The sequence below is a fragment of the Patiria miniata genome, unplaced genomic scaffold (genome assembly GCF_015706575.1).
Source record: "Patiria miniata isolate m_02_andy unplaced genomic scaffold, ASM1570657v1 HiC_scaffold_20, whole genome shotgun sequence".
Classification (NCBI taxonomy): Eukaryota; Metazoa; Echinodermata; class Asteroidea; order Valvatida; family Asterinidae; genus Patiria; species Patiria miniata.
This window is the reverse complement of record NW_024037059.1, coordinates 6,969,936-6,995,233: the sequence shown is the minus strand read 5'-3', so window position 1 is coordinate 6,995,233 and position 25,298 is coordinate 6,969,936. Positions and strand designations below refer to the sequence as shown.

Genomic DNA, 25,298 nt, shown 5'->3' with positions numbered 1-25,298 from the left:
AAGGCATTGATCTAAATTTTTAGGCATTTTACTCCAGGCTCACTGCTTGAAAATACTACTACATTGTATTTTTGAATTTTGGAAGCATACCATCCCTCCAAGTTATCTGGTTAAATTTATGAATCCCACAGGGCTGTTAACATTTGTGGAGTGAAACAGAGTAAGCTTCTTCCATCAAATTTTCTGGTAAATTCTGAAGTTTGGAGATTAAAGTTTGATGCTCAAGGCTGTAGAAAAAAGTCAATGGACTGTAAATCTGCAAGGCCAGTATCCTATCTGCGACCTACATGAGAAGCAAAGTTGCTTCCTTCATTAATATTGGGCGTGATATCATGGCATCTTACTGACAATACACTCTGTGTGTGCATTGCTGTTTAATTCTACCCGGTACTCCTCATTCATGGAGTTGTAAGATGGCCGTTGCCCTTCACATCATTCACTGCTTTGATTAAACAGTCCAACAGCTTCATATTTATTTCAAACTACAACTTCAGAGAGTTGGCAAATGAGCATAACCAATAAGCAGTATGTTCGATCCTAAAAGTGATCCATGATGTGTTTTGCAATCTGATTTGCCAACCGTATGTGAAATATCAGTGCTTACAAATGTGATGGAAACATATCGGCTGAAATCCACTTTCTGTCTGCATTAAAAAAAAAACAAATTTATCAATGCCTTGATCAAGTCATCTATTGAGAATAAATATGAAAATCTTGTAGTGTCCTTGACGTTTTTCACCTTCATCTTGTTTCAACTGTGAACTAGAAATGACTTTATTTTTGCCAATCAAATGTACTATTTCAGTGCATATAGAAAATAAAAACCCTCATGCATGTATAACATTTTGGACAGAGCTACCCGGTAGCAATCCATTTTACACAACTGTTATGGTTTCTTTTGGCCGAAAGACTTCAGCAGAGAATAAATGAATTGTTCTTAATATTTCGTGCGCAAACAATTCTCACTTCTATTATAATAATGCAATGAAACTCCACCAAATGGCTATGCATGATAACGCAAATGAAGGTGAAGAACTCAAGGACATTACAATCAGTATTGCCATAGACTGAAGACCATCACGCTCCATGCTTGGTTTAATTGTTAATAATCTTGCCATAAAGCAAGTATTTGTGACACTGTAAAGTCAACTTAATCATTTTTAACCAAAGTTAAAGGCACATATTTGAGGTATGGTCACGGTCATTTTCGTTCCAAATCATTTTAGTTCCAAAGTCAGTTTCAGGAATTGTAGTTTTAGATGTCATCATTGACCTACATTAAATTTAGCCAGTATCTTGCTATTATAGCTCATCACCAACATGCAACTGTTCCGTCAGATACGTGCAGAAGCATTGTCGAGAGGTAACAAGCTGTTGGCAAAATCTAAACCTGTAGGAGGAAACATAGCTTCCTTATTGAAAGAGTTACCTCATGTTTTTCCCTTTGCTGTGAGTCAAATTTTGTGATCAGTATCTTGATGAGGCTTTTACTTGTAATATTTTTAAATTAATTTTTAAAAAGGGAAATAAAAGTGTTGAGTTCAAGTCTAGGTTTTAGATTGGTGCTGAACAATAAAAAGTTAACATAAGTCAGAAAACATAGGTTTTCAAGTAGGAGGAATGCACTTAGTTTTTGTTGAGTATCCAATTAGGTTTTGTCTGACAGAATTTTTCAATGCGATTCAACTTGAGTTGATGCATCAGATCTCTAGCAATCGCAATTTGAGCTAATATACCTGCTTTCAGGGTATGCAAAGCTTTTTTTTTCATAATTAGAAAATTATGTAAATGTACACATAGACTCGTTTACTCATAGTTTTCATGCATAGGGTGGAACTACATTTGTACTAGGGCTGCTGATAGTGACAGTGGCTAATCCAGCGACAATCAGTCGATCTCTGCAATTCACTACATCAGCATTCAGCTGAGTTCCTAGCATCCTACATTTATATCAGTCACCTAAATGTATCGGCTGTCCTCTGCTGGCATTGGTTAAGTATTCACAACGAAAAATAAATCAAGGGTTTACTTTATCAATGACTTTAAATAACCACATTAACTCATAAATTGGAAGTAAACAGGCCGTCCTTTTAGAATAGTCCTTTTACAGTAACTTTTTTTTTAGAGAATCATTTAGTTGTCAGTCATGTTCGTTTACTCAGTGAGTTTTTAGGACAGTATGGCCCATTAGATTAATGTGAGCTTATGTTGCCTTTATACTAACGCCCAGTTTGAATAGAGCTTGAAACTCATCAGATGCATAAGCTAACTAGTTTTCTTAAATCAAAGGAAGAATATTCTTTTTATGGTCCAGTGATGTTCAAACCACCGTTAAGTGGTTAAGATCAAAGGTCATCTTTATTAGGCAGGCCCTGGGAAAATTTGATAAAATTGCCAAACATTCTACATAAAAATCAATTTCAGAAAGAGATGTGTCCTTTTGAAAATTGTTCTTTTCCTCGCTTTTTTTTTTTTTTAATTGTCACATTTCATGCAACTTTGAAACATCTGCATCTTGAATTTTTGGATGTTGATTTAGGGCTTTCATATGGTCCATTGAAAACACATTAACATTTTACTTGTGAAAATGTTTTTAAATAAGAAATCTAAAAAATAATGGTAAGGTATGGACATCAATTTGAGACCTTTTCAAGGTTAAACCATTGCTGTGACGTCACACTATTGTTAAAAGTGTGGATTCGGATCTACGAATCTCTTACACTGGTCACAAAGTGTGGATTCGGAACGAAGAATCTTTAGTAAAGTGTGGATTCGGAATTACGAATCCACACTTTGAAAACGTCAGACAATTGTTCTCCATAATGAGCATGAATAGGACCGTCTGCGTGAAAATTTGCTTTCCGAAAATTACCAATGCATCTTCACTGTCAGATTCTCCATCGTCACTGCAAAATCTACTTTAGTCAGAAAGAAATCGTCGTCTCAACTATCCATTTTGACGTATGTGGCGATACACATGCTAAACACACCAGGAAACAATGTTGCAACCTGACGCCACTTCCGCACTTGTGTACAACGTTTATGGAGAGTCATTTCAAGTATTTCATAAAAAATTTTGGAAACATTTATCAGTCCCAGATTCATGTCTTATTATCAATTTTGCAACAAATGGCCTTCATTGAGATGATATATGAAGAAAAAAGTGGCGTCAGGTTGCAGCATTCTTTGTTATACTTCTGTTGACGCAATGGTTTAAGTCGAAGAATACACTCGCAAGTGTGGATTCTTAATTTATGAATTCACTCGGCGCTTCGCGCCTCGTGAATTCTTAAATTACGAATCCACACTTTCTCGTGTATTCTCCTTAACATACATGTACATGTACTGTGCTGTAAATGCAGAATTTTAATTGTAGATTTTCCCAGGACCTGCCTAGGTTTGCATGTGAGCATGTACATTACCTGCCTTATGCAGACACGCCTACTCCACTGCAGCCGATTTCACAAAACAGTGTGTAACTTACGCCACGTGTAGGATTTAAGCAACAAATTTGTTTGCGCAGATGCACAATAACCTTGTGATCAATTTCACAAAACTTGGCGTAGCTGCGCAACGTTTCCAAATAGGATGATAACAGAATTTATGATGGCTGTTTGTGCAAGATTTGAAAAAGTCATTGAATCACCTCCGCCTGCCATTTTGAAAATATGGCCCATGGCGGTTTGTCCGAACTTTGGAATTGTGTGGCAACTCCTTGAAAAACTGTTGCAAGTAAAGCAGTAATTCAGTAGCTTCCAAACCAAAGCTGCGAGTGCAATAACTTGCTGGATAATCACAATTTGTAGGTACAGTAAATCATTTTCAGTTGCCTACGTCACACAACTTAAATCACCTAAAACGAATGCGCAAGCTACGCCATAATTTGTTGTTCAAGTCGCTGATTTAAATGCACTAGGAAACTTTTGTTAAATTGTAATAACTGAAATGTTGCGCAGTGTAATATCCTGTGCAAGTTGGGCATTTAAGTGTGGCGCAAGTGGACTTACGACATTGCTTAAAAGTTTGTGAAATCGGCTGCAGTTATGCCATGAGAATCATTGGGTTTAATGAGTAACTATGAGGATGTATACATGTAACCATGAATTGTACAGTGCATGAATTAATGAAAACTTCAATTAAACTTAGCATGGGCGACGGGACAGGCTTCCCCCTTGTCATATTGGATGTCACAGTTTCTATGAATTGCTGACGGGCAGATTGCTACCGCATCATCCACCGAGTCACTGAGCAGTACGGTTCTTCGAAGGGCACATCCAGGTCAAAAAATCATATCGGCAAAATACTACCGAAAATGATTAACTTTATTACAGTCTAAGTTGACTATGTTTAAGTGCAGAGAAGTGTTAAACTACTTTTGGATAAGAAAAAGGTGGACTTTTCTGGAAGACAATTACTTGAAAAATATACGTAAACGCTTGTTCATAAAAACTAAATTGATTTATACATGTACATGGACAAAAATAGCATCATGAGAAGTGATGAGATTTTTCGAAAATAAATGTTCTTGTGTTTTCCCTAATCAGAAAAGGAAAACAAATTGAAAAGATGATGGCACAATGCAAGGAAAAAGTACTGCAAAGTTAGTCTTTTGACGTTCAAAAAAAGTGACAAGGGTTCTTTTGATGCCAACAAAATGTGCAATTGTGCACAATTTGATGAAATATAATCGTGTGAAACAATCGCACTAAGACAACACCGTACAGTTTGTACTCTGTGTTACTTGCAATATGATGTTGAAAAAGGTTTTATATTTACGCTATTTAATTAAGCAATGTCTGCTACCAAACCCTCAATTTCTTCAAGCAATTTATTCACGTTACCTCATTTGAAGAAGTTTTCGAGATCGAAAACTTGTACAGTTAAAGAAAATCACACAAATTTTATTGATTGCCAGTTTGCTATTCTGTCCTGTTGCAAATCAAGCAATAACGACAAATTAGAGACACAAGAAAGAACCAGCATTTTAAATGTCATTGAACTGACAATTTAGTGTTCTCAAAAACAGTTTAAGATAACTGTACTTTATATACAACTTGTAGATACTGAGAACAGCATAAAGATTTATAAGAGTTACACTCTGGAGATTTTCCCTGTAAATAGGATCGATATGATTGACCTAATATCATTCGACACTGTAAAATATCCATGAAAACTTGCAAAACAAAACTGTTTAATTATTTTATTTGATTGGATCAAAAGTCATGATGCAACTTTGAACATCTGAAAATGTCAAGGGGTAATTAAGGAAAGGTGCGAAGAGTCTCTTAAATTGTTATTCTTGACAGTAGATGGTGGGTTACCGTGGCAACGCTCGTAACCAAAAACCCAAAGTATCATCTGCCTTGTAGAAAACTGAACTGATTGTCAGAGTTTAATAGGATCCTTATTATGTTGCTCTCTACTTGGGTTATCCATGATTGGTCAACTTGCAAGATCTAGAGGGCGCTGTGTACACTCATCAATAGTTGGTCACAAGTTGGTGTGGGTAGTTGGGTGACTGCTGCTTGTTGGCGTCTGTGGGCGGGGACATGTGTGTGCGCACCAGGGGGGCCTGTGTGTGGCTGGGCTTTTTTTTTGGCCAGGCAAAAGGTCAAAGTTCAAAGGTCAGGTCAAAGTTCAAGGGTCAGGTCAAAGGTTATGTCAAAGTTGAAGGGTCAGGTCAAAGGTTATGTCAAAGTTGAAGGGTCAGGTCAAAGGTCAAATTTTTTTAAAAATAAAAATTGACAAGTGTATAAAATAAAGTTCAAATGACAATATAATATGGCAAGTCTATGGCTTCTGGTTTATTTCATAAAAACAGCGCCCTCAGTGTCACAAATTTAAACAATTTTTTGGTTTAATTTACAAAAGAGCGCCCTCTATCTTATTAAACTAAAGGGATTTTAGGTTTATTTACTAAAGAGCGCCCTCAATCTTAAAAAATGTATAACTGTTAGTTTCTTATATAAGAGCGCCCTCATTGTTGTAGCCTTCAAGTTGAAATTAGTGTTAGAACAGATAATGCAGCAAAGTTTAACACTTAAAACAGGCACATGTTCCAATAGTGGCAGAACTTCATCCCTGCGTACCTAAAATGCAGTACTTTTCCCACAAATACATGTGTATTGGCAATAAATTAAACAGTTTTGATATAATTTATAACATCGACTTTGATGAATTTGGAGATTGTGTTTGTTTTGGGAACTGTGCCTGTTAATCACATTAAACTTTGCTGCAAAAAGTCGGCTAATTAAGACACATACTTCTAAAATAAATACACTCCACAAAAAGACAACAAACATTTGTTTTATTCATTCAAAAATAAACAAAATACATATAAAGCACATCATAGGAATGATTCTCTGTAATTTATCAGCCAGTATCGCCACACTTTCTAAATATTTGGATCAGGATGTACTCACTTTGTAACAAATAAAACAATTTGAATTACTTGGGACTATATTAGTCATATTTAACAATTTGCCAATTTAAAGTTGCTCTACCCATGCTCTTCAACAGCTAATTTGTTTTCAGTGAATTCAATTTCAATGTGTTTGTTTTATTTAAACAGAAAATGTACCTTTTTCAATTTCAGACATTTGAAACTTCTGAAAATATGCTTTAATTTTGGGTGTAACTTTATCCGTAACAGAAAGATACCCCTGAATGATGTCCGTCTGTCGGGCTGCGAACAATTGGAAATTTGTAAAGTAAAAAAGCCAAACTAAACTTTGGGTATGTTTTTTTCTTGTCCCATTTAAAGTTGAATAGCTGTACTGCTAGAAATATAGCAATTTACAAACAAGTTCTATTTTTAGACTGAAACTCTAAAACAGCATGGGCAGAGAACTATTTAAAAAACCTGATATTATAAATTCTGTGATTACACATGTAATCACATTCACATAGTTCGTTTTTTTTTAAGCAGTAATGGAAATTACTGCATATTACACACAACTTCAAGGATACTGGCTAATTTCAGCTATTTTCCATCATATAGAATACAACTGACTGAATCATTCCTATGATGTGCTAAGTACTGTAGTTATTTGTCTCTAGAACCAAATAAACCAGGCACATGTCAACAACATTAGCCAAAACAAAGAACTTGGTGAAACTGGAATCTAAAATTAAAGAACCAACAAATCATTTGTGACCAATTTATTATCGGATTCGAAGGCCATTTTATCGACTGGCTATTTGAATTTCCAACCTAAGAAGGTTTCACAACAAACCACAAAGACTGAATTATTTTGTTTCAACTCAAAATCGTGCTAAGAATTGACTTTGCATTCAGCTTGAAACCATTTTTAATAACATAACTTTTTCTGAACGACTAAGTTCAAATTGTGAATTTGTTTTATAAAACTTTGAGTTCACATGTGGTTTTGGCAAAAGCCTTTCATAAGTGCTACAAATCTTGAGCACATTTGAGATGAAACCTTTGTTTTTATTTAATATGAAATGTAATTTAATGGCTTTTCTAAATCTGACATGTGCCTGGTTCTAGAATTTAATATTTGAGTTCACAGGGCAAATCCATGGCAAAGAGTTTCACCTGTTTGAGATTGTTGATGCCAGATGAAGCACCTTGCAGAATCCTGCAATACCAATTCTAAGATTTCTTCCTTTCAAACTACGAAGACTTTCCAACTTATCGGTACTTCAGAATGCTTTATCAACCAATATTTCCAGGTTTGAGATGGCATTAATTCAAGCCAATAGTGTGTTTCTGCCATGGATTTACCCTTTCCCTAAGACGACTCCATCCAATCTTCATGAGGAGAGTCCGACAGGTTGGCATCAGATCCAGACATCGAGAGTAGCGTCTGTATAGCTTCCTGGCTTCAGCGTCTCGTGCAGAAGTTGTACAATCTCAGCACATGTTGGGAGGAAACAAACACTGAAATAACATGCATTAGTTTGGTGAAGTGGTCCATTAAAAATCAGGGATTTAGAGGATGTCTCTCATAATATAAAAAACCAGGGTGGCCACAAAAATGCATCTCAGATCATTAATTAATGAGGGATTCAAATAAGGAAATACTTTAAAATTAGTTATAGTCACTTTATCAACAAAATTGGAGTTTCAGTGTACAATGTACATGTATTTAATGCTTACAAGTCAAGAGCTACAGTAGTGGCCACCCTGCTAGTACCCACACAAAAAACCTGCGTGTAAAAATCTAGCTGTACTTTGCCTTGTCTAAAGCACCTCACCACTTAAAGATAAATATGTACGCTGCGGAAAGTAAGCCAATTTTGTCAAATAAAAACTCCACAATGCATCGGTGCGATTCCATGAGAAAGTGGACCAAAAAAACCCACCCTATTTTGGGGAGGCTAAAATTATCATTTTGGCTCATTGTTTTCTCCCGCAAAATACAAGTGTTATCATGAGTCTTTGGTTTTCAGGCTCAGAGGAAGATGAACATTTTATGCCAAGGCAAGAGTTTTTTTTTGTGAGATTATAATTTGTTATGTTTTATCCTGTACCAAAGATAGGTGGACAAACTGTAACACAAGTTACCAAAATATATCTCCCTAGAGATTTTATGATTGATTTTTTTTTAAATAATTGTTATGGCAGCCTATGACTTACACCCTAATGATGTAAGAACACTGAAAAGATTTTTCAAACAGTTAAAAGTATGAGGAAACTTTCAAGTGCAAGGCACTTAATTTTGTTTCCATGTCCATTTTGTGTAACGTGAATTACCAATAAAAAAAAAGTGATTTCCAAAACAACAGCAGTTGATTTAGTTTGCTTTTTTTTGTAGTTTAGTCACTTAATTTCAAGGGATCTTCTGTGACGAAAATACACCTTAAATACTTTGACTTTATAGAATAATAGAACAAAGTTGGCTGAAGACCTGTTGTAAATAATGTAATGTGATTTAATTGCCTACTGATCCAGTTGGGTTAATATTGGTAAATATTTGAAACTTTTAAAAACTAATCTCAAGCCAGAGAGTGTTCTGATAACATTGCATCAAGGACGAATGTTGGAGAGAGAAAGTGTGCAAGTAACTGCAATGTGCTTGTATTATGCTATCAACTCTATCATCAAAGTCACATTTTGACTGGAAAGTAGTCGCAAACCAGATATTTTTTTGTCACTAGTGACGCCATTATAAAATTAATGTTTGTTTAAAACATACCTAAAGAAATTATTCCAGTTTGGATTATTTGATGTGCCTTTTTTGGGTCATAGTCATTGAATGAAAACAGTTGCACTGGGTTGAAATCCTTTGCAAAAAAGACTCAGATAAATGCTTTGAACAAATCATCAATTCTGCATTGCCAAGTTGTCATCAACTTGATTACGACATCGGTAACAATTCTGAAAACCATGTTCAACAGGAAAAACAAGTCTACAATTGCAATGACAGGAACATTTCTACTCGTACAATATCTTGCCATGCTCTTTACCTACCATTCTAAATGCACTTTTCTTTTTTATTCGAAATGACAGGGGAAACAACAGAAAAATAGACCTTATAATGGAATATTATATTTCTAAAATTTGTCTCCGCAGTAGGTTGGTTCATACTTAAGCAACCGTGAAGCACATGTCAATTCATAATACTCATGAAACACTTTTCTCATGTACCGACTAAGAGGAGAAATCACTACTAAATCGTGTAAAATGTATTATATTACAGCTAAATAAATGAAGAACATTATTTTAGATTAATTAATTGATTTTGTTCATTTTTCTCTAATAATTACACTCAATCCATGGGTGAAGGATACGCTGTCACCGCCAGCCAGGTTTATAAACCCAACTGACACCCTGATGTTGGGCCATTCCAAGGATCAAGCATATTAGGCAATCCACTACCAATATCGCTATGATAACTAAATATTTTATTTTGTTAATTTGGGGTTTTTTTTGTTTTAAGTTTTTGGAGGACAGTAAAACAGTTTTCCCCCAAAGGTAGAGATTCGCTGTCACCGCCAGCCAGATAGTTTATCCCACTGACACCCTGATGTTAGGCCATTCCAAGGATCGAGCACACTCTACTCTCTATTGTCCAACCATTATACTTGTTAAGTTCTACTACATGTACAGTACCACATTAACTATGGCTGACATATTTACTACAGCTGACCTAAGGCTTAAGTAAATTGTAAAATTAAAAAAAAAAATACAATAAAAAAATAAATGTATTTACTGTCACAAAATAACAGTCCTTTACTTCCTTTCACTTTGAATGACATGAATGCATAATATTCTGGACATCTACAGCAAGTACAATTCTATTCAAAGCCAGCTTTGTAAGCCATGAAATAAGAAACCATATTTTCTTAGTTAATCCGATCCCCAAAGTCCCAATAAAAGCAAGTCCATAATCTAATGCCCTACATGTATAGCTGTTACTGGATGGAGAGAAGATGAATGTACCAAGTCTCCATTTGCTACTGGTGGAGAGATGTCACCTTGATGAACTGTCACTGGTCTAGACTGGTTACTGTGTGAAGCTATGTCATCTTGGTGAACTGTCACATGTCTTGACTGGCTTGCGGGTGAAGCGATGTGCCTTCTGGGCTTCCAGGTGGAGATATGTCACCATGATGAACTGTCACAGGTCTAGACTGGCTACTGGGTGAAGAGATGTCACCATGATGAACTGTCACTGGTTTAGACTGGCTACTGGTGAAGAGATGTCACCATGATGAACTGTCACATGGCTACTGGGCGAAGAGATGTCACCATGATGAACTGTCACTGGTTTAGACTGGCTACTGGGTGAAGAGATGTCACCATGATGAACTGTCACTGGTTTAGACTGGCTACTGGTGAAGAGATGTCACCATGATGAACTGTCACTGGTTTAGACTGGCTACTGGGCGAAGAGATGTCACCATGATGAACTGTCACTGGTTTAGACTGGCTACTGGTGAAGAGATGTCACCATGATGAACTGTCACATGGCTAGTGGGCGAAGAGATGTCACCATGATGAACTGTCACTGGTTTAGACAGGCTACTGGGTGAAGAGATGTCACCATGATGAACTGTCACAGGTCTAGACTGGCTACTGGGTGGAGAGATGTCACCATGATGAACTGTCACAGGTCTAGACTGGCTACTGGGTGAAGAGATGTCACCATGATGAACTGTCACTGGTTTAGACTGGCTACTGGTGAAGAGATGTCACCTTGATGAACTGTCACATGGCTACTGGGCGAAGAGATGTCACCATGATGAACTGTCACTGGTTTAGACTGGCTACTGGGTGAAGAGATACCATGATGAACTGTCACAGGTCTAGACTGGCTACTGGGTGGAGAGATGTCACCATGATGAACTGTCACTGGTTTAGACTGGCTACTGGTGAAGAGATGTCACCATGATGAACTGTCACATGGCTAGTGGGCGAAGAGATGTCACCATGATGAACTGTCACTGGTTTAGACAGGCTACTGGGTGAAGAGATGTCACCATGATGAACTGTCACAGGTCTAGACTGGCTACTGGGTGAAGAGATGTCACCATGATGAACTGTTACAGGTCTAGACAGGCTACTGGGTGAAGAGATGTCACCATGATGAACTGTCACAGGTCTAGACTGGCTACTGGGTGGAGAGATGTCACCATGATGAACTGTCACAGGTCTAGACTGGCAACTGGGTGGAGAGATGTCACCATGATGAACTGTCACAGGTCTAGACTGGCTACTGGGTCAAGAGATGTCACCATGATGAACTGTTACAGGTCTAGACTGGCTACTGGGTGAAGAGATGTCACCATGATGAACTGTCACAGGTCTAGACTGGCTTGTAGATGTAGCAATGTGCCCATGATGAACTGTCAATGTCTAGACTTGCTACGGGGTGAAGAGATGTCACCATGATGAACTGTCACAGGTCTAGACTGGCTTGTAGATGAAGCAATGTGCCCATGATGAACTGTCACATGTCTAGACTTGCTACGGGTTGGAGAAATGTCACCTTGATGACCTGTCACTGATCTACAACAGCATCTGGGTAAAGCGATGTGACCACAATGAACTGTCACACGTCTAGACTGCACTATGTGAAGCGATGTCACCTTGGTTATTAAACTTTCACAGGTCTCGTGGGTGAAGTAATGTGACTATGATGAACTGTCACAGGTCTAGACTGGCTACATGGTGGTAGACATCACTGAACTGTCAAAGGTGGAGTGCAGCTCAAGACGTATTTGTGATGATACATGTATGTTGCATGATTCCACTTCCCGAGTGTTACGGCAGGCCCATATTGTAGATGAAGAAAAACAATAAATTAATATTGTTGTCGATTGATTTTGCTCCAGTGTTGGCACCCTCGCAATCCTCATCATTGAGGATCAGCATTTTGAGCTAAAAACTATGTCCACTGCAGCAAGAACTTAAGTCCTCCATGCTAACCAGTCTAGCCTTCATCAGCCAACACACTGGAAAGTTGCCGTATTACAATCAAGACAGAAGATTCTCTCTAAACAGTGGCTTGCCAATCACCTGTGATCTCTGGTATCCTTCAATGGGAATGTTCAAGTTGCTGTATTACAGTTCTCCCCAACAGCAGGTTTTTTCCTTTTTGTAACAACATTTCCTTATCAGCAGAGTAGACTCTGGTTTCAACTTAAATGGCGGAGCAACCAGAAGGGCTTTTTCGAGGTGTGCCGATTACAGTTGGACTAGTATCATGGATCTAGACTACCCACAAATATGGTTTCTTATTTACTGAGATGACAAATGAAGAGTTTGTTTCCAAAATGTGATATATCCATTCGAAAAAGTTCTGCACTTTATGAAACTAAGTTAAGAATAAAAACAGATGTCAAAACTGACTTTGGGCATCCAGGAGAGGGCAGGATTCTAAAAGGTAACAAAATGGCATTCCATCACGTTTTGGAAATATACTCTTCAAATGCATATATGCATATATAACAATTTTTAAATTTTACTTTTACGGCTTTTACTTCAATATGGCACACCACTTATGCCACCACAAATATTTTCAACAAGTTTTCTTGAGTATACATTTTCCATATTTTCCAAAATGAAATATGTCAAACAATTCTCAACAAAACTCGCTGTTGAAAAAGATGGACCAAATGTGATCATAATTTGAGAGGTAATTATACACTAAGCTGCAGATTTAATCAATGAATGAGAGTTTAGGTTTTGGGATTTTTTCCTTTTTTTTTATACTAATTTAATTTGGAGAAGTGTTGACATTGTACAATATTTAGAATTGCTAATCTTAAAAGTAAACTTTGGTTCAAAATTGTCCTGTGAAACTTTTCTGCCAAATACTGATTACAGTTTACACCTCCAGCTCAATAATGACTGCACCAATCTTTGACATTTCCCGAGGGTTATTTACCACATTTACCACACTGCAAAAAGAAAATCAAGCCTTATTACTCTTCTTCGTAATATTTGCAAGATTAGGTGTATAAATACTACAAACTGTTATTTTCATTTAAATAAGTTAAGAAAATGTCAAGTTTTGGCATAAATTTGCCTTATTCAAGTGAAAAGGCTGGTGATAGGAAATCAACTTGAATTTTGACATAAAACCCTGCATGGTACATGCAAATCACAAAGTAAAAAGTTTTGTCAATATTTGGGGGGGGGGGGGGGGTTGGCATTGTATAATTTACGAAAATCAACTTCTTTAAAAGTCACAGAGTTGTCTTACTCTTATTTCCAAGTGTACAAATTGCACTATCAACCACTGAAAGTAGGGACCAGATGAATTAGGTTAAAAGTAACTGTTACATTGAATGAGTTAAAATGAAGGCATTACTGGTGTGGAAATCTATTGATTGAGTGAATTTTATTCTAAATGTCTTGTCCCTACTTTCAAATGAATTATCACTCATTGGAAATAAGAGTAGAATGACTGATTTTAATGTTACTTCTAAAGGGTTCTTGTACATTGGAATTTTAAATAATTATCTTGTGTGATGTATATACACCAGGAGCCTGAACTGGAATACTCAAACAGCCTCCCACTGCATTTAAGGTTTAAAATGAATTAGGCCATCAGCCTGGCGTTTGATCAGTATCAAATCAGGGCATAAATGGTTATAGTGCGCATGCGTAAGGTATACCGCCCCTAGAGTGGTAACAAGCATTTGGATGGACATTTTGAAAAAAAGGGTGATCATAACACCCAAAAAGCTGCCACCACTGCAATGCTATCACATAATTATTTTCCAACTCTGGAGGTGTATACCTTGCCAAAAATCGCTATGACGATTATTCCCCTCATTTGATATCGGTTGCCAACATTTTGGTTCGAGGCTGATGGCCTAAATCATAAATATCAGCAGCAGCTTTTAGAGAAGAAACTAACTCGTTTATGTAATGTACGTTGCTTTCAAAAAAGTATTTGAAAAAAAGAGAAAATTTTTTAATGTACAACATAGTTCATTCTAGAATTAAGTTGAAATTCAAAGCAGACCATCCATTCAAAATAAGTGCAAAATAAAAGTCTCATTTCTTTTTACAATTTTCAGCAGCAAACTTAACGCAGGTGTTCTATTGAACTAGGAATCTTGTTTTTGTTGTAGAATGCCATCACAATAATAAGCAATTAAAGTTTTCTTGAGTATGCTTTTTTGCATATTTTCCCATGTGTGCATGGTAATATGTCAAAATGATACTCAGCAAAACCTTATACAAAATATAAAAAAAGCACAATACAAAAAAAGGGAGGGGGAATTATGTACTTATTACTTGCCCACTGCAGTCAGCTAAATAATAGTACATAATTTTTGTTCATAAATCTGTAGGGGAATAGTTTTTTCAAAGTGGTTTTAAGTTTATTTTCAGTTTAAAATTGTGGGCATTTCAACAACAGTTTCAATTAACGTTCTTTTAGAACTCACTGGGATTGTTACTGCCACCAAGGAGCAAACTTTTAGCGGACAAAGTTAAGTAAATTTGCTATATAAAGCATGCAATCCTTAACCATGCACAACAGCACAATTCAACAAGATTCTATCCGATATATGTGATGCGAACAAGCTAAATGAGTTGTTTGTTGGGAAATTTCATTTGGAGATTCAGGCCAAAATAGGGCCACTTCATCACATCACTTTATAACATCTCTTGGTGTTCCGACTTCCATAATTTTTGAACTAAAGATGGTATCAGCATGTGGTTTTCACAGCAGTAATGCTGAGATCATGCCCTTTTCAAATTACACACAAAAAACCACAAATTTACCAGGGTCGACAAACGACTCATTTAGCTTGATTGCATCACATATACACTACATCTAGGGTTTAAAATAATAAAGAACCAATAATGACGAGGGCCTTAATTAATTAATTAATTAATTAATTAATTAATGGAAGAGCTGCTTGCGGGACGAATAGTAAATACTCGGAAAAAAATTGCAAAGCCATATTCAGCCGACTTTGCTCCATCTAATATTTGTGTTGGCTGTTGGCTAGTACTAATACCCTTTTCTAAAATAGATGCTGAACTCAAGATCAACTCGAAACAGTTCGTGGTACAAAAAGATGTCGTACAATGCCACCTCGTGCATTTGCAATGAAAGTTTTCTTGAGTATACATTTTTGGATATGATCCAAATTTACCTTTCTTCAATAATAGACATAATTTCCAGCGCCTTGAGTACCTAATTGTTGGTAGATACGTGCGCTATATAAGACATCGATATTATTATTATTATCTGGGTTTTGTATCAAAGATACTTAGCATAATTTATGCACCGAATTTTAAAATGCAATTTAAAATTCAATACAATCAACTTGATTCATTTCTACGTCATAAACAAATGAGAGAAATGAGTGTTCTGAGAAATGAGTAACGAGAGAAATAAGTAAAAGTTTGTCTTCACGTTTAGAAAAGCTGGCATGGTACAACATCCGATTAAACAATTTGACATTGATACACACAAAACTTAACAGGTCTTGACCAAGCAATTGGTGATTTCTTAGAAAATTCAATGATTAATTTTAACTGGACTCCAAAATGTTAATGGGCATCCACAACTGGGACAATACTTACCTGTTTTTAAAATTATTATTGTTTTAGTATTTCTTCAGACCCAACTTTTGGAATCCAATTAAAAGCATTTACACTCATGGCTCTCAAGTTTACAAAGGCAAGAAAGGCTATTTTGCTTGTTTGCTTTCCCATGTAATTTCAAAGGAATGAATAGTGCATTTAGATAGGTAAAGAGCATGGCAAGATACATGTAAGATACGAGTAGAAATGTTCCTGTCATTGCAATTGTAGACTTGTTTTTCCCACTGAACATAATTTCAAGAATTGTTACTGATGTGATAATCAAATTGATAACAACTTGGCAATGCAGAGTCGATGATTGGTTCAATGGAGTTATCCAAGTCTTAATTACAAAGGATTTCAACCCAGTGTAACTGTTTTCATTCACTGACTATAACAAAAATGTCTCATAAATCAATCACACAGTGGCATTTATTTAAGGTATATTTGAAGAATTTGTCAATTTTATGAGAGAACGTAGGAGGTAACGTTCTTCCAAAGTGAATTTGCAAAGGATTCCAAATCAACGGCTAACCTACACAGAAAATAACAATGCCATACTGCTGATAGAAAAAAATTAGGTAAAGCAAAACATTTTGGGTCAAGGTAGAATTTTTTTTCCTGATATTTTGAAGGGCTGTCCATTGACGAATAATTTAGTATTCGATTACTCCAAACGGTGTTTGACCTAATATTTTTATAAAATACTTTTTCTTTCTTTGAATTATTCAAAACAGCAAAAAGATATTTCAATATTCAGTTGTCGATCAAATATTTGAATATTTGGTGAATTCGGGACAGCCCTATACATTTGTCCAAAGGTAGACACACTTTAGCTAAGAGGATCAATTGTAAGCATGTGACTTTATGAAATATGAATCTCATGACTAACCCTTAGGCGTGCATTGCAGGACCTTCACATTTGCACAATTTACAGCAATAATTTCACATTATCTTGTATTCGTAATATAACTTTTCAGATATAATCATATCAAAACCTGACCTACTATTTGAAAAGTAATTAAATCAAACTTCTATGTATGTAAAATTGTTGGTTGGAATTTCAGCATGTTAATTTTGAAACCACAAGGAATTAAAGGTACAGTCCATCATTGGTAATTTGTGGATTTTGTTTGTTTGAAGCAACAGAAGTGCTCAAGATCCAAAGAAGGGTGCTGGACAACTAACCTGATGAAGTTTCAGCCCAGCTTTAGCTGTATATTTCGAGAAAAACAACATTCAAGGGTCTCGATTTCAAATCAAAAGTTGCTAAATCATGTTTTGAATTGGACCTGAATTCAGCGTCTGAGATGTGTTCTCACTGAGCCGATTGCAGCTACGCGATGTCGCGCACTGATCCGACGAATTATAGCAACCGTGCACACGTGTGCGTCATGCCAATGCTTGCGCGTGCTTTGCCGAATAACAAAACGAACTACCAATTTAAATTTCCTACGGTGCGTCTTAAGAAGCACCGTTGGAAAGGCCTTGTTTTGTTGATTTCTTCAAAATGAGAGCTTGCCAGAAAGAGTAATTTCACAGGGAGTTTAATCCCCTTACTATCTTTCAACCAAGAATATTTTTCAACAATAATTACGCCAGTTACTTTTGGGATAGCTGCAAATGATGGACTCTAGCTTTAAGAACATGGCTTAACAAACCTAACAGACCCCAAACTGAATCTCAACAATGCAGATTTTGTTTTATTTATTTAGATAGGAGACGAATGAAAATAGGGCTTCACTTTATGTCCACATTTTATATATGGAGGATTACTCACGGCAAGTGGCAAAATACATCCACTAAAAAAAATGAACTAGTTTAAAAAATGAACTAGTTTAAAAAATGAACTAGTTTCACAAATTCAAAGTTTGTGCATTTTCAGGATTTGGGATTTGTTAAAATAAGACTGAGAAATTTGTTAATTCTTTTCTGAGGGCACTTAAAAAAATTAAGTGAGTAGACAAGGCAAAGACAGAGTTTAATTCATCACTTTTGGTTTCAGAGTTTCACAATATTTACATGAATTGAATTTGTTTAGATTGACCCTAACCCCTAGCATAAGAAAACTATTAAAGGTTAATATCTGAAGGTTTTACGGCCGTTATTTTTAAGGGTAAGATACTGTATCCAATCCACACTCCATCAAACCATTAGACATCGCATGGAAGATAACCAATACTGTCGCTATCTACAAATATAAGCAGCTGCTGTATAATACAAATGGGGGGGGGGGGGGGCTCTCCAGAAAATGTGAATAGTAATTAGAGTTTTCCACACACAAAAATTCTCATAATTCTCCACTCAGCTGAAACTTCAGCAGGCTAGGTTTTGAACATACTTCTTTGGATTTTGAGTGGTGTTATTATTGGAAACAAATGCAGTGCATGAAGAGCAAATGATCTTATGCGCCTTCCAAGTCAAGGATTTGAGGTTTTGATACATCACTGCTCATCATTGTTGGAATAACTGAGACATTTCAGTGGTGTACACATTGAAAACCATTTAGACATTGAAACATTGAGACCTTACTCTTTAAAATGCAATTGAATCAGCTCAACATTTTTTGTTTACTTTAACCTTCAGGAGTTTCCCATTTTTTTGGCAATTGTGTAGTAGGCCCCTCTTTAGTTTTGTATAAAATTTAAGTCAAAGGTGTTTTTGATTATTCCAAAATGACTTTTGTCCGTCTAAAGCAGACTTCTCTTCATTCTCATGACATCGTTTTTTGTAATATTGAACAGTTTAGTAAGCACCATGCAAATTAACACACTTTTGTATGCTCACTGTACTTTGCGGTGATCGCCATTTTATTGTCTTATTGCGTGTTGTCATCTTCTATCAACGCTTTAACCAAACAATTATCTCAAACAAAAAACATGGCCTCTATCTAGGGCATACCTGTTGGTTTCTAATGTCACAAACTAGTTTGGTAAGTTTGATAACCTAAAAGCTGATTTGTGTTCCTTATAAGGAACAGGGCCCTACACAACCGCCAATTTTTTTGGACAAAGACTAGCTTTGATGGAATGTGGATAGGTATAACACTGACAAACGTATTACAAACTCACCTGCCACAGTGCTGCTTTGTGTAGTTCGAGGTCCAAAACCATGGAATGTTGGAGGCATTATCAGTATAGGCAAGATGCAGACAGCTGTTGGTAAAACAAATTAAAAAAAGAAAAAGAAGTAAGAACCTACATTACAAATTTTGGGGTAAAATTATGAAAATGAAGGCAAAACACAACACAAAAAATGAAGGCAACTGGCCACTGTTGAAAATTTTGAAAATTACATAAGATTGCATAAGTCACATTAAAGCAATAAGAAAACAGTCGGAAAGATTCCCATCTTTTGACCCTCTACGACCAGGTTCTCTAACTCTTGACATTTCTGTACTGGATGAGAAGATAATCTCATTCAAGATTGGCAGCAAATTCGCTATAATTTTTTTCAAATGATTTGGGGCATGTCTGAACTTCTGGCTGCACTACTAGAGCTTGTAACAGTGTACGGCTAGATCGAGGCACTCAAGCTACCAATGGCTACACTAACGAGTAGGTGGGCCCACCCTAATTTTGAGAAACTATGTCCTGGATTGGAAGATAATCTTGATGAAAATAAAATCGGTAGTGAATTAGCTACATCATTTGACTCAATTCAAAAGTAAGAGCACTTAATTAAGCATAATCGTTAATACCAGCCATGACATCAGGCTCCACATGTACATCTAGAAATTTCATATAATGCCCCAACTTGTTTGATTGGATTATTTTGTTTTCAGATATAGCGTCCTCTAATGATCTGAAGTAGTGTGCAACTAAAAAACAATAGCACTCTGCATTGTGCTCATTGAAGAGTGCATGACAACAATAAGTGATTGTAGTCCTGGTGTCAAACTGCAGTTTGGAGGCTGACTGAATTTTGGAAAAAAAATGAAAAAATTTGGAAACTTTCTTTTGACTCGATATGAAATTGCATAATCAACCAATTAAATTATCATTATGATCTCCATTTTTTAAATAAAGACTTATGGATATTAAAAGTTGATCACCATTCAAATGATCCAGTGTAAACATCCCCTTTTTGACAGCTTTAGTTTGGGAAATTTCCCTTAAACAGGAAAGCTTCCCTTAACAGGATCACCACCGGGAAGGTAACTGTCATGATCCCATGTTAGTAGAGAGAGGAAGAAAAGTGGGGGGGGGCCAGAAATTAGATGGTGCGTGCGAGAGATGGAAAGGTAGGGGTGGAGAAAAGAGGAAGCAGGGAGGAGGAAAGGAAGAAATGAAACAGTGCGTGCAGTGCGTGCAAGTGACAAAAGAAGGGGTGGAGAAGAGGGGAAAAGAGGATGGAGGAAAGGTAGACGTGAAACGGTGCGTGCAAGTAATGATAGAAAGAGGATGGAGGGTGGGGATGGAGGGTGGGGATGGAGGGTGGGGATGGAGGGTATGGAAGGTTGGGGTGGAAGGTAGGGTGGAGGAATAAACGGTGATGAGCCGGTCAGGAATCACCAGGGAAGGGAAAAGTCTTGTCTCAACTGTGGCTGCAGTGCAATGACCAGCTCCAGCGTTTCACAGGTGAGATGCAACTCAGCAAATGGAGGGACCATATACTCAAGCAAACGGTTACTACCAAAAAGTCACTGTAAGCTCACTAATAGTCAGTTAGCACTTGGTATAAATCAAGAGTACACAACTGAATAGCCATATTCCCCTACCTTTTTGTGGGTGGGGTTTTATATTGGAAATGGCAAAAAAAACCACAAAAGCAGAGTCATTTATCAAGACTTCTTACAGTAAGCTAAAAAAACAATTAAAGTTCAAATTACATGAAAACCACAACATTTGGACAAACTCCCTCTTTTTGGGGCGGGACACTATTCATAATAAGGGGGTGGGGAAATTACAAATTTCCAAAATAATACAATATCAATCAAAACCCAAGTCATTTTTTCCCCTGATTTTGGCATTGGAAATTTGATGTAAGAGTAAGTGCACTTTTTAATTATGAGATAAACGAGCACTTTTGTCCTTGAAATCTATTTTGTTATCAATTACAGTAGATGCCAAAGTTTGACAGTCTATTCTTTCTATTGAAGAAAATGTTTGAAGGATTTAAAGGAAGAAATAAATTTTTCTAAATCTTTAAATTTCATGTCATATTCATATTCTAAGTGACTTTCAGTTGTCAAACAGAGGTGAAGTAAGAGTGTGTGAGTAGAATGCCTAAAATATATTTTTCATAACATTTTTTTTTAAGAATATACCCAAATATGGGAATAAATATATATATACCACTGGGTCAAACTTAAGGGTGGCATCCACCTACATTTTCTTCTCCATCCTTCGACTGATTGATCTGACATGGTTGCCTGCTATTACCTAAAACTTTGGCTGGTCCACTCTCTAGAACCGATTGTTTTGGTCATTGGCCCCTTTCCCCCTGAATTACAATGTATCTGAGCACAAGTTTTTACGATAAGAATGTTTTTTGGGTGTTTTTTTTACACATTTTAACTTACTGTGTACTTCAAAGCTGAAACCATGTATTTTTGGCTTCATATTATTATTGACTCATAGACTTTGCACACAATCACGAAAGTGGAGTCAGGTTGCAACATTTTTTTCCGACAAGGGTATACACTGATAGGTAAAGAGCACGGCAAGATATTGGAAGAATAGAAATTTTCCTGTCATTGCATAGAAAACTTGTTTTTCGCATTGAACATGGTTTCAAAAATTATTACCAATGAGATAATCACATTGATAAAAGTTTGGTAATGTGGAATTGATGATTGGTTCAAAGCATTTATCTAATTCTTTCATTGCAAAGGATTTAAACCAGGTGCAACTGTTTTCAATCAATGACCATAACAAAAAGTGTCATATGAATTAATCACAGTACATGTACGTGGCCTAAGTCTGTAAAGTATACTTGAATTTTTAAATTTTGACAAGTTACGTGGGAGAAAGTTGCTCCTTCCCAAGTGAATTTGCAAAGGAATCCAAATGAACATGCAACCAAAGAAAAAAAAAACATGTCTAGTCATATTGCCGATGGAAAAAATTATGGAAATAAAGCAAAAAGGAAGAATTTTTCCTGATATACATTATTTATATAAATATAAATAATTGATACATTTGTCCAAGGGCAGCCACACTTAAGAGGGTATAATTGTGAAAATGTGATTAAAAAGTATTGATTTCATGTCTAAACCTTGAGCACACGCATTTATTTGCACAATTTACTGCATTACATTTTGCTTGATTTTGCTGCTTTCATAATAGGACTTTTTGGAAACAGTCATATGGGAACTTTTTTGAAACATATCAGAACGTAAATGAAAAAAAAATTAATGCAATCTGTGATGTAGGTAAAAGTTTAATTTGAATAGAGTATATTAATGTGGAACTGAAAGGAAGAACAATTGTGTAATATTTCCTGTAATGAAACCCAACTGGATCTCAATGATGCAGAGAAAACAAATGTATTTGTTTTTGCAAGATGATACTATGGCTTAACTTAGGGTATGATTTTATTTCCACATATGAGATGTTATATGAAAGAATAATCATTGCGAGGGTGTACAGGGCAGTACATGTATATAAGTAATAGAGGAAAAAATGTTTCTTCTTTTCCAAGGGTATTTAAGCGAATTGAGTAGACAAGGCAAAGACAGAAGAGTTCCATGGGACACTTTTCTTTTAGATTTGTTCTCTTATTTACAGAAATTTAATTGATTTGAATTACAGTATTATGTATCTTATCCTCATTCCATCAAAACACCAGACCGTCCATGCATGCAATATTACTGTACCCAAAAAATCTGATGGGGTCCTCTCTAGAAGGTTCCCAACGTCCTTCCTGGCTTAGAATTTTCCAAAACTTGGTTTCTCATAATCTCCAAAAAACAATTTCAGCCCATGTAAACAATATGCCTGTGTTAATTCCGTGTCTGAAAAAAATTGCATTCTTATACATTTGATATATTCATACCTTGTCATATGCGCAAATGTACACGAATACTAAGTCAAGAATTTGAGGTTTTGACAACAGTAATTTCAGTGTTGAATATAAATAACATGAGCATTAGCCTTTTGTATATTTTTGCACTCGAGAATGGTACAGTGGGAAACAAGCTCACATGTCAATATTTTTAGAGCCTCCTTTTCACTAAAATATTTGCAGGGATGCCCGTGGTTTTTTTGCCCAGGTCCTGAAAACTTGTGACAAGTTGAAAGACAAAACAACTGCCAACAAACACATCATAAAATTATATGTTCACTTTGAACTTACAATTCATGGCATCCCTGTATTTAGTACCAGCTAAAAAACAACAACCAACAAACAAATTGTTGGGAGCATGCTTAGTCTACCTTTGATGGAATGAAGATAGGTAACACTGACCAAAGCATTGCACACTCACCTGTTATACTGGTACCTTCTGCAGTTGCAGGTCCAGCCAGGGAACTATGGGGTTCGACAGTATCAGAAGGCTGAATGCTGACCTCCATTTGTACTTAGGTACGTGGGCGGGGACATCCAGAAATTGTGTACATTGGCTTATCTAGCTCAAAGACCTATGTGCTTGAAACCTCAATGGTTCTTAAATCTGGAGTGCTGAATGGCAACACATTGCAACAGTTGAAAACTGGTGTGCAAAGGAGTAGATGTTTTCATAGGATGACGCCACTCCGGTATCCACCTCCATCTATAAAAAAAAAAATAGAAAACAAAAAGAAATTGAAATATACTATTTATAGATTGGAATTTCTTTAACTGTGGGCCATGCCAACTGTTCTATTACTAGAGTTTCAGATCCCAACATAAATTTGGATGAAACGTTTTCACACCTTATTAAAGTTCTTATGAAAATGGGTGTAATTTAAGCTGCCAATTCCACACGAGTCATTGGTGAGATACGACCCCCCCCCCCCTCCCCCCAGAAAATATGTTCACACATTATTTTGATAGGCGCATTATCATTTCAAGAAAATAAAGTTGGGAAATACTCTTCAATTTTTTTTGTACAAAAAAACTACAAACATGCCTGGTAAGATTCTTGTTTAAACTTTTGCCATTTCAATTACAATTAATTAACAAATAAAAACAGCTGCTAAATGCTTTACAATTTCAAAAGCAAAAAAAAAAAAAATACTTGGAAATTGGATAAATAAGTAAGGATGGCAAAAAGCTTGAAAAGTAGAGCCTTACACAGTTACAGTTCTGCAAGGAGCAAAAAGGAAAAACTGGTGCTGTAGCAATGTGCAACATAGGCCTACCGTGCATGTACATATGTAGGAATTGTATCGAACATTCAAAGACGAATAAATAAAACATTCTTTATCTTTCTGGAACGTACCAAGATAATATGGTGAAAACTGTCATTTCTCGGAGCTCCCACTGTGTTCGAGTTATCGTTCTTCTTAAAACCTTGAGGAAGCTAAATGAATTCAAGCAGAAATCTTCAAGAACAACGCATTCATAATTCAGCAGCAATTTTCGTCTGCATCTTGCAAAATGGCGTCCCGTCGGTTCAGGCACAATGCTTCTCCGTGCAAAAAAACCCGCACGTGCTCTTCTGACAAAGGGAAAATTGTCCGCCCACAGCTGAGCCAATCACGGAGCTCAAACCTCCGAGTGGACCAATCAGAGTTTTGCAAAACCTGGACGCCAAAACAAAGATTTAAATAAATGCATATTCATCATTAATTAAAAGTTAGGAGAAAATGGTTCGTCTGATTTTTCTCATAATTCTTGGACAGATATTTCGGACTGGTTATTTATCAATCCGACAGCTTTAAAGAAAAAAGTAACTCACTAAAAGCCGGAAACAGTGTTTTTTCCCTGACAACTTCTAAGTTTATTCAAATGACTTTGTTAAGCAGCAATTTGGCTCATATTGGATTATGCTTCAGAAATGAGAAGTTGAAGCGAACGTATTTACGGCATATCAGTAGGCCTACATTTTGAAATTAATTTTGAACCAGAAAACTTTAAAATAATAATTATGCATCTTGTCAGCTTTCCTAATTGAATGATTAATTGAATGTTTAATCTAAAGTTCTCCTGGAAAATCAAACTTTTCAGAAAATTTGAACATTTTCCAATTTTTGGAAATAAAAAATCTATTTTCTTTTAATCCCAACGAAATCATTTCAATTATGCATGTTAATCCATTTTCTTAAGTCATTTTCGTAAAACAAAATTCCACTTTAATACAAACTTGAAAGGTTTTGTTCGCAAACCTAAATAACACAAGACATCATAACAA

The 25,298-nt window shown here is 36.2% G+C and overlaps 2 long non-coding RNA genes across 3 annotated transcripts; one reads left to right on the top strand and one right to left on the bottom strand.

Annotated features, from left to right (window-relative positions):
- The first annotated feature begins 3,254 nt into the window (after positions 1-3,254).
- On the top strand, positions 3,255-8,748 carry LOC119727105. The gene is made up of 2 exons (XR_005270894.1): positions 3,255-5,655; positions 5,699-8,748. It is a non-coding gene; the product is annotated as an uncharacterized LOC119727105 (long non-coding RNA).
- On the bottom strand, positions 5,785-24,600 carry LOC119727104. 2 transcript variants are annotated; one of them, XR_005270893.1, is made up of 4 exons: positions 24,387-24,600; positions 23,451-23,735; positions 19,093-19,176; positions 5,785-7,903 (listed from the first exon to the last, which is right to left on the bottom strand). It is a non-coding gene; the product is annotated as an uncharacterized LOC119727104 (long non-coding RNA). The 2 variants fall into 2 exon arrangements; XR_005270892.1 differs by lacking the exon at positions 5,785-7,903 and having other exon boundaries at positions 17,539-19,176; positions 24,387-24,599.
- Between the last annotated feature and the right edge of the window lie 698 nt (positions 24,601-25,298).